Here is a 9,354-nt window from a genome sequence, read left to right as displayed (position 1 = left end):
ACTTAGCTCTTGCTTCGTCCATCTGTTCCTTCCCGATAGAGGCTACAGAGTTCTTCCGTTCAGAGTAAGTGTTTTTGGTGCTGCTGCTGTTAGCAAGGTTTTCGATAAGTTTCACAGATTCTAACGGATTCCGAGTAGTGAAGTTTCCTTCACTCGCCGTATCAAGAGCCATTTGATACTGTAAGGCGAGACCTCGGAAGAAAGTGCTTAGCAGCTGCACTTCGTTAAATCCGTGGTGTGGACAGTCTCGCTGGAAGAACCTAAATCTAATCCACGCATCTTTGAAGGACTCTCCAGCCTCCTACGAGAATGTGGAAATTCTGTTTCGAAGTTCTTCAGCGCGCGCCTCATCGAAGAAGTTTCGTAAGAAAGCATTCTTGATGTCGGCCCAGGATGTTAAGGATCCTATGGGTAGCTGCCTAAGCCAGTGCATCGCTTCTCCATTCAGTGTCTATCTGAAGAGCTTGCACAGCAGGTAATCTTCGGGGACTCCTTCCATCTGAATAGCAGCGATTAGATCCTCGAACCGTTCTAGATGGTCCATAGGATGCTCGTGCGGTAACCCAGAGTAGGGTATCTGCGACATGAGAGTGTAGTATTGAGGCTTCAGCTCGAAATTCTGATTCTGGATCTCCGGAAGTTGAATAGCTGATCTGTTGGAATAGTACTCATCTGGGCGATTGTAGTCGGCCAGTGGTTTCGATCGAGCGTCCTTGTCTACACGTTGAGCAGCTCCAGTAGCATCAGCATCAGGGATTACAGTCCCCTGAGCGTCTATTTTCTGACCTGTTGCATTACGCAGATGACCGTCCTGGTCATACAGGTTTCAGTTCCCGTCCTGTGTTAGAATAATAACGTTTACCATTTTTGATGACACGGTATCGATCGACGTACGTGGTGTAATATTGATCGTTGTCGAACGATTAGGATCTATCGACGATGAAGGTCTAGTGTCGGTCGACGGTTGGTTGTGAGTATCGATTGACGACGAAGTTGTTGCGTCGAGCGATGTGGAACGTTGACCTCTACGGATGGTGCGTTCCAAATGAGCAGGATCGTCTGAGAACAGCAAGTCTTTCTCCTTGTTGCTTCTGGTACAGCTGGGCATGCACTTGAAAAGAAAAGAAAAAGATTATGTTAGAAAGGGGGTATAGAAGAGAATAAGAATCAATAAAACTAAATCTAATGGCGATCAAAGCTCCCCCGCAACGGTGCCAAATTTGATACCACTCAAATTACCCTAAGGAGTGTTACTCTTATCAAAAGAGGTTCAGATGTAGTACTTAGGGATTGAATCCACAAGGAGCTAGGGAACAATTAAATCTAGTGTTTATTAATTCTAAGAGTTGTAAATGTTTAAATGAAATAGCAATAGTAACAAGTGAAGTAAATAGTAAATGTAACTTGGTTGGAAATGATATTAGATGCATGGCCACTATTCAGGTGTTGGAGATTATAATATCTATAGATGCCTATTTGTTGCATGCATGATATGTTAGAGCTCAACCGCTTAACTCAGTGATCAGCATTCGCATGTTAACAAACTAGATCTCGTTTCTCAACGGTTAGTATGTTGACAACGAAAAAGTGTCGATCGATGGTCCTATAGGGACGTCAACCGATACACCTTTACTTACGTCGACCGATAGTCAGTTGAGGACATCGATGACAGGTTCTGGCCAGGCCTATGCGCGAGTATGATATGCCCTATTAAGATACTAAATTGGCGGTTAGCCCTCTCTAGCAGTCCTAATATGATAGATAGATGTCAGGATGAGATAACAAGGGTGCTTGAGAATGTAATCCTATGAATACAAATCTATCATGAATTTCACAAGAAGGCAGATCTATAGTTTGGGGCTAATCCCACAAACCTATCTGAACCCTGGATCTAATAATTGAACTACTCAGACATAGTAAAGCAATTCATGACAATGAAGAAATGGGAATTCATAGTATAGATGAAAAGAAATGAAAACAAGGAGTTCCAATCACAAGTGATCTTCTCTCCAAAACTCTCTCTCTCTCTCTCTCTCTCTCTCAAAGTAAAACTGTAACAAAAAGCTCTCTCTGCCGTCAAAACACTTAAGCAGTATATAATCTACTAGGTTAAAAAATCATCAGGGCATTTTTGTAATTTGGCTTGGACTTGGGCTTTAAGTCCGCTGGATCCAAAATGTCGCATGTCCAAAGTCTCGACATCGATCGATGGGACTTGTGTACATTGATCGATATTAATCTTCATTTGTCGAGGCATCTCACGGTGTCGATCGACAGCACTGGATGCGCATCGATCGATTGTTCTTCCTCTCGTCGACCTCTACATGGTCAGCTCGGATGAAATGTCCTTTAAGCTCCAAAATGCTCCAAAGTCATAGCTTTACTCCGAAATGCACCTGAACCTGAAAACATACCTAGAAGAGTAGAAAACATAGATATATATAGTAAAACACCTAAATATCATTGATGAAAATGGGTCAAATCCAAGGTATATCACCTGTACCGAATCATAGAGTTTTGTTAGGTTGGACTAACCTAATATCAGATTCAACCGTCACGAATATAAAACATACTTTATTTCATATATATAAAACATGAAGTTCACAAGCCCAAAATATTATTCGTAGGGTCCATGGACGCAGCCGAAAGTAAAACATACATTCATATATCTTGGAAACGAGTCTTTAGCAAAAGATGTCCAATCTACACCAGCTCCTGCAGTTCCGCGAGGGATATGGCCCTTTCTACTGGCCACCTGCAAAAGGATGTGAGAAGTGAGTGCACTAGTTTCACTCAGTGAGCCACGGTTCCCTACCTAGGAGATACAACTACCCGTCATTCTAAACCCGACACTAAACACAAGTAAGACGAGTAGTTCAACAATCAATATTCAAGAAAATAAAGCATGACCGATTGAAGCAATAAACCATTAAACTATAATAAATCAAAACACTCTTTATGAGTGTCACATCAATCAACCATATATATATATACTCCTAGGGCCCAAAAGAATCATTCATCCTCCACATAAGGGACACCAGCAATTTCTTCACTATTACACCACACAGGCGTAGGTGCTCGAAAATTGCCTGGTCAAAGTCCTCAATCGGAATCGCCGTGCCCTGGTCCTCTGTCGGACTCGCCGGGGGCTGTCACATCCACGTGGGATACTCGGCCTTGGTGATCAAGCCAAGTTAAACCGAGCCCAACACTTTCTAGACCACGACTGGTTTTAATGGTACCATTTGAGGAAGCAATGACCTGCAAACTACTACTAGAACCACCACGAGGTTCTCACACAACAGTACCAACACGAGGTACATACCATAACAACATATAATAATCACACAATCACAATAACCCGGGTGCTTAGACTAGTCTTACTATCCACTTAGCCCATACATCGTATCAAGTTTCGGATCCACAAACTGACACCTAGACCGGTCCGGCTATCCTAGCTCGAAAGTCGTCTCCGATGTCAGGAACCTGCATTAAAAATTTGTTAACAAACAATTAACCATGACTCACAGTGATTAACCGATGTGGCTTGACTTTTTTATTCTGGATGTTGACCAAACCCTTTTTATCCCCTCCAAATCTTTGTCTTGGTACCGTGATGTTAATCCCTAAAACCCGACCTCAATGTCTTGAATGAACTGGTCTGGACTGATCAGAACTCGGAAAGAACCTTCTTTCTCTTCTGGACTGTCTTTCTGAACTTCCCGGCTGTTTATCGGTCTTTGAAAATGTCTACACTTCTAAAGCACCTCCCTTCTTTATCAATCTCTACCTAAGCCACGTTTTGGAGTGTCCTTGGTGTGTCTGAATGAGTAAAAATGAACCATGGTAGCTGGGTATATATATAAGTTGTCGACCAATAAGAATGAGCCACCCGATCGCTTGTGTGTCGTCCTGCATGCTTCTGGTCGCATGTGTCGCGACACATGGGCGTCCACATGCCCTGTTGCATGCCTACTCTACATGCCAGGAGACACCACCACGTCCACATAGCTCTCAGCATGTCTGGGGTTCATGCGTCACGACAGACTATTAACTAGATCTAATGATCCAAACAGATGTGTTCGGTCAATAGCAGTGTCGATCGATAATCCTATAGGTGTAGATCCTAAAATCTATACTAAGACTTTGATAGTGATCGGAAGTTTAATCAGGAGAAGATAAATGATGTAGGCGACGATATCTTTAGAACACAACGATATAATCAGTTTCGTAGGCAAAAATGGACTTTTATTGATGAATGAGAATGAATACAATGAGTAAAAGAAGATCGAATGTTACAATCAGATCATTCAAAGAAAAGATCTAAATGTCGATGAAAACAAGGTCGAAGTGTGGGTGTCGCTCTCTCTAGGGTTTTCAATGTGTCCTTTTCCTTATACTTCCACCTCCTCTTATAGCATGCTTCTCTCGTGGTGTATGCAACTGCTCCGCGATCTCCGCGATCGTTCCGAGATCTCTGGATCTTTGAAGTCTCCATTTGGAGCTCGAGTGCTCACCATGGGCTTTAACTCTTCGAAGCCCATTTGGTTGATCATGTCCCATTTACGTACTGACCAAAACTGGGTCCAACATTTGTCCCCTAGCTTTTTTTCGGTTTGAATGAAACGGAAAGGGGTGGTTTGCTTTTAATCCTGATTTCGTCGCTCGATAACCGGTACGAATCCGATTGGAATTTAATGATAAACTTTCAAGGTCGTTGCTTGGCGCGTTTTCATTCTTGCGTATAACGGCTATATCAGTCGCCGCTAGGGCGACTTTTAGGTCATCATTATCTTTCTCGGGAATAGCGATAGAGCCGTTAGGGCGACTATAAATACGCAAGGGATTTCTCTTTTCTTTCAATTTTGATTCTCCTTGTTCATCCCTTTCGCTACTGCCTTGAGACTTCTTAATCGTAGATCTTAAGATGTCTTCATCGTTCAGTTTTGCTCGCCCAACTACTACGATCAATGATCTCAAAGATCTCTACACGGTGTATGGATTCGACCGCGCCGTCGTGCTTCACTTGGCTTCTGCGTCTAAGACTCCCGAAACTGTTCGAGGGGGATATTGTAGGGCCTATCTCCATTTCTTCCAATCTTGTGGATTTACTTTCCCGATCCCGGAGCCTGTCCTCGAGATCTTGGCGGGGCTTGGTTTATCGTTTACTCTAATTCTCCCAATTTTTCTTAGCCATCTCGTAGCGTTCTTGGTTAGAGCTAGGGAGGAAGGTCTTTCCTTTGGTCTTAGTGAGTTCCGCGACCTTGTTCTAGTGAAGCAGAATAAGTAGAATCCCAGAACTTTCCTCGTGTCTCCGCGTCCGGGTAGTCACGTTATCGAAGACGTCCTTTATTGCGATGAGAAGTGGCACGAGCAATTCTTTGTTTTTAAGGTGGATCGAGCGTCTGCGCTCGATTTTGATTTCTCTCGACTTCCTCAGAATTGGGCTAAGAATATAAGTTAGTTCTTTCTTTACTTTAGTGTCGATTCTTCTCTTTGGAGAATTGGTGACTGAATTTCTTGTTTTTCTCTGATTGTTTCAGCTCCTTCCGGAAGTTCTTTGATGTCATAGGAGATTTGCGGTCTGATCGGAGTCCTTCGGAAAGGTCGTTTGGACTTGTCCTCGTTTGACCGGGCTCGGATTCGGGCTGCTTTTGCCAGGCCAGAGGGGACCAATAGGGTCCCCTGGTTGGGGGTTCTGAGGATGAGGCAGAACATTCCCGGAGAGTCGTTGCAACCCCTTCCGTTCAAGCTCAATCTTCAGATCGATTGGTTAGGCAGCTCGCGAGGAGGTCATCGTTTCGTGCTTCTGAATCGGTACCGAGGAGCCGGGCTTCTAACAGACCTCCTTTGGTGTTGGTTTGGAACTCTGAAGATGAAGTTGCTTCTTTGGAGGGATGATCTCCAATCTCGTTGAGCCCTGGTTCGGAAGATGAGACTGTTTCCATGACCCGTAAGCAGCGTCGATCATCGAGGGCCGCCCTTCTCGGTTCATCTGGTCCTAGGCTTGTTCCTGAAGGCGATGGTTCTTTGTTTGCGGCTCAAGGTGACCTGATCTCTCTCGCCGGCCGCATGAGGTCTGTAGGTTGATGTCTTCCGTCCCTTGCTTCTTCGGCCGAGAAGTAAGCTTATGCCAAGGTCACGGTTGCGAGCTCTAATTTGCTTCTCGCTCTCTTCCCTCTGAAAGTTGCTTCGAGGTGCTTACTAACCCTTTTTGATTTCCTTTTAGGTGATGGAAGCTTTCAATGAGTACGTCGTGGTGATAGAGGATCGTGTCGAGGCTTCTCGGAAGAAAATTGAAAGCATTGGTTCAGAGATTAAAAGGCTCTCGGAGGAACTCAAAGTCACCAAACACGAGGGAGAAAGGGATTCTGAGAAGATCGAAGCTTTGACTGACGATTAGAGGATGATTCAGCGGGAGAACGAAGCTCTTACGACTCAGGTCGTTGCTCAGAGGGCCAGAATCGCGGCGTTCGAAGTCGAGAGGGATCGGGATATTCGTCGTGCTTCCTGTTAGGGGATTTTTGTGTAGGATCTTTGTTAGTACTACAGAACGATGGACAAGGCTTAGAATTCGTGAGTATTTGTATTGATTTGCAAGTTAGAAAGTAGTAAGAGACATTTTATCAGATCAAAGAGCTGGAACTACAACAGTTTTGAGTAAGAACCCTAGTTCTAGCCGCCTAGCTCTAATCTCTAAGTCTCAAAGTGTACATCTCTTGCTTTAGGGTTTAGGTTCCCTTTATATAATCTTCCTAGGGCGGGCCTTAGTCGGTTGGAGTAGGTTAAACTCTTTCATATTCGGAAATATGGAAGGTTCTTCTTATCGAAAGTTTTCCATTTCCCCGGGGGGACGGTGATAGACCATGGATTTTACCCACTTTTAGTCATGGTCTATAAGTGTTTTAATATATATTTACTACTATATAGAGTCTATTTAGAGTATTTACAGGTTCAGGGACGATTTGAACGAATGTGGTGATTTTGGTGTCTTTTGGAGCCTTTTGAGTGCAGAGCTGCACATACGTGTCAGATGTCTAGCTACGGATTGAGACCTTCCTACCGTTGTATTGAGCCCATCTTTTGACACAAGATATAGCTTTGAGTTAGCTTTCTAATGCCACCGTTTTGAGGTCAATTAGCATCCTGTAGCAGAGGTTATGCCCGTTTTTCTGAAGAGTGCTCAGTCTGCCTCGCAAGAGGAAGCTGTCGAAGAGATGAAGGACTGTCGATTGACAACACAGCATTGGTGTCGATCGGCAGTGATGCCAGAACGGGGGCCAAGCATATTTCAATACCGTTTGAAGCCCATAAGTGATACCACTCAAATTACCCTAAGGAGTGATTTATACTCTCTCAAATAAGAGATCGAGTTGTAGTACTTAGGGATCGAATTCACATGGAGCAACGAAACCTAAGGATTTCTATATGATTTGTTAAGTAAGATTGTTTTTAGAGTTTTAAATGTAAATTGCAATTTTATATTGAACAAGTGTTTGTTCAATTGCAGGTTTGGGGTTGTGCTGCTTAAAAAGGAAATAGTTAGATTTAGGGTTTTTATTTAGGAAAATTGGGATTATAATCTTACAGATGGTTAATGAGTTGCATGCATGATAATGTAACACTCAACTACTTTGATCAACTAGTCAATCAGCTTTCGCATGTATTGACTTGTCTATTAACTAGATTTATGATCTCAACTCTCGTTATATTGATCAATAGAAAGAGTTGATAGATTGATCCAATGGGATATCGATCGATACACCTTTTGCACCGTCGATCAATTATTCAATTGTGATATCGATCGACACACTCTAGTCAAGCTTTATGTGCAGGTTGAATGAATGCTTTTTAAGCTCACTAGATCAGCTCTCGCCTTGCTCATAGCAAGAAACATAGTTCTATTAGAATGTTTTCAGGATGAGAATGCTTTCGCTTTTATCAATCAATCCAAGGGCAGGTTCTAGGTAGCTAATCTAGATACATGCATTAATGAACAATCCTAAAGATTATTATCACAACTCAGCAATCTATAATTGGGGCTATTCCCTCCTAACCTATTTAAACCCTAAAATCTAACAATGTAACTACTCAAACATGGCTAAGCAATTCATAACAACAGATAAGTATAAAAACTTCATTAGAATAGTAAATAGATATCAATGGAGTTCCAATCACAAATTATAACTTTGGATCTTCTCTCCAATCTATCAAAATCCTAAAAACTTTGCTGTGAATATAGTAAAGCAATGAAAGTTCACTTTGCCTCTAACATGACGGCAAAGCTTGTATAATTAGGGCAAAACTCGTCAGGGGTAAACTTGTAAAATGGTGAAGTCTTGGGCTTCAAGTCGGCTGTGACCAAACATGCTTTCTGCGCGCTTTGTTGTCGATCGATACCAAGTCATGCGTATCGATCAATTATTCCTATCCAATATCAACCGATTGTCGATTCTCGATGGTCATCTCGGGTGCTTACTCCAAATATCTCCAAAATGCTCCAAAATCATCACTTATCTCCAAAACACTCATGATCTTATAAATATAATAAATAGACTCTATAAATTAATAATTATTAGTAAAAACACCTATAAAATACGGATGAAAATGGGTTGAATCCATAGTCTATCAACTCCCCCAGACTTACCCTTTTGCTTGTCCTCAAGCAAAACAAATAGCCAGTCTCTCTAAAAGAAGTTTTAAAACAGCAGAGACTCACATGATTTAAAACTTAGAATTATCACCTCTACAATATTGCAATCCACATCTAAGAAATCCTAATCACAAAAACACATTATACCGTATCTTAGCTTAACAACCAAATTCATCTAGCCAACAACTTAGCAAATCTTGTCTTTCATTCCCCTCTACCAACCTCATTTCTTCGCGTAAAGTAAAAGTGAAGGCTTTACCTTGGGAGTATCGATTACATGATGCAAAGATTCTCAAACAAGTATCTGGACCTACAGGTAAACATTAGTTCCTATCCTCTCTCTCTACTTATTTTCTCTCTTGGTCAAAATCTGCTTATATGCAAAATCATTGACCAAGATTGGACAGGCTTCCATGAATCAAGCCTTAATGGTGGTTGCCACCAAGTCCTATTCACTTCTTTTTGACCTATATCATAGGATTATTTGTGAAGCAAGCCTTAATGGTTGTAGCCACCTAGTCCTGTTCTAAATTACCTATGATTTTTTTATGAAGCAAGCCTTAATGGTTGTAGCTACCAAGTTATGTTCGAATTTCTTCCAAATAAATCTCTATTATAATAATAAATATATATATTTAATATATATTTCGAAAATAGAGAGAGAAAGGGTGATAAATCTATATACACAAGGCTTTACCTTC

The 9,354-nt window shown here is 41.9% G+C and overlaps 1 non-coding gene across 1 annotated transcript; it reads left to right on the top strand.

Annotated features, from left to right (window-relative positions):
- The first annotated feature begins 227 nt into the window (after positions 1–227).
- On the top strand, positions 228–334 carry LOC125578785. Its single transcript, XR_007316868.1, has one exon. It is a non-coding gene; the product is annotated as a small nucleolar RNA R71 (small nucleolar RNA).
- Positions 335–9,354: the final 9,020 nt, after the last annotated feature.

Source organism: Brassica napus, chromosome A9, assembly GCF_020379485.1.
Source record: "Brassica napus cultivar Da-Ae chromosome A9, Da-Ae, whole genome shotgun sequence".
Lineage (NCBI taxonomy): Eukaryota > Viridiplantae > Streptophyta > Magnoliopsida > Brassicales > Brassicaceae > Brassica > Brassica napus.
The sequence above is the reverse complement of the archived record's forward strand: the minus strand, read 5'-3'. Positions and strand labels throughout refer to the sequence as shown.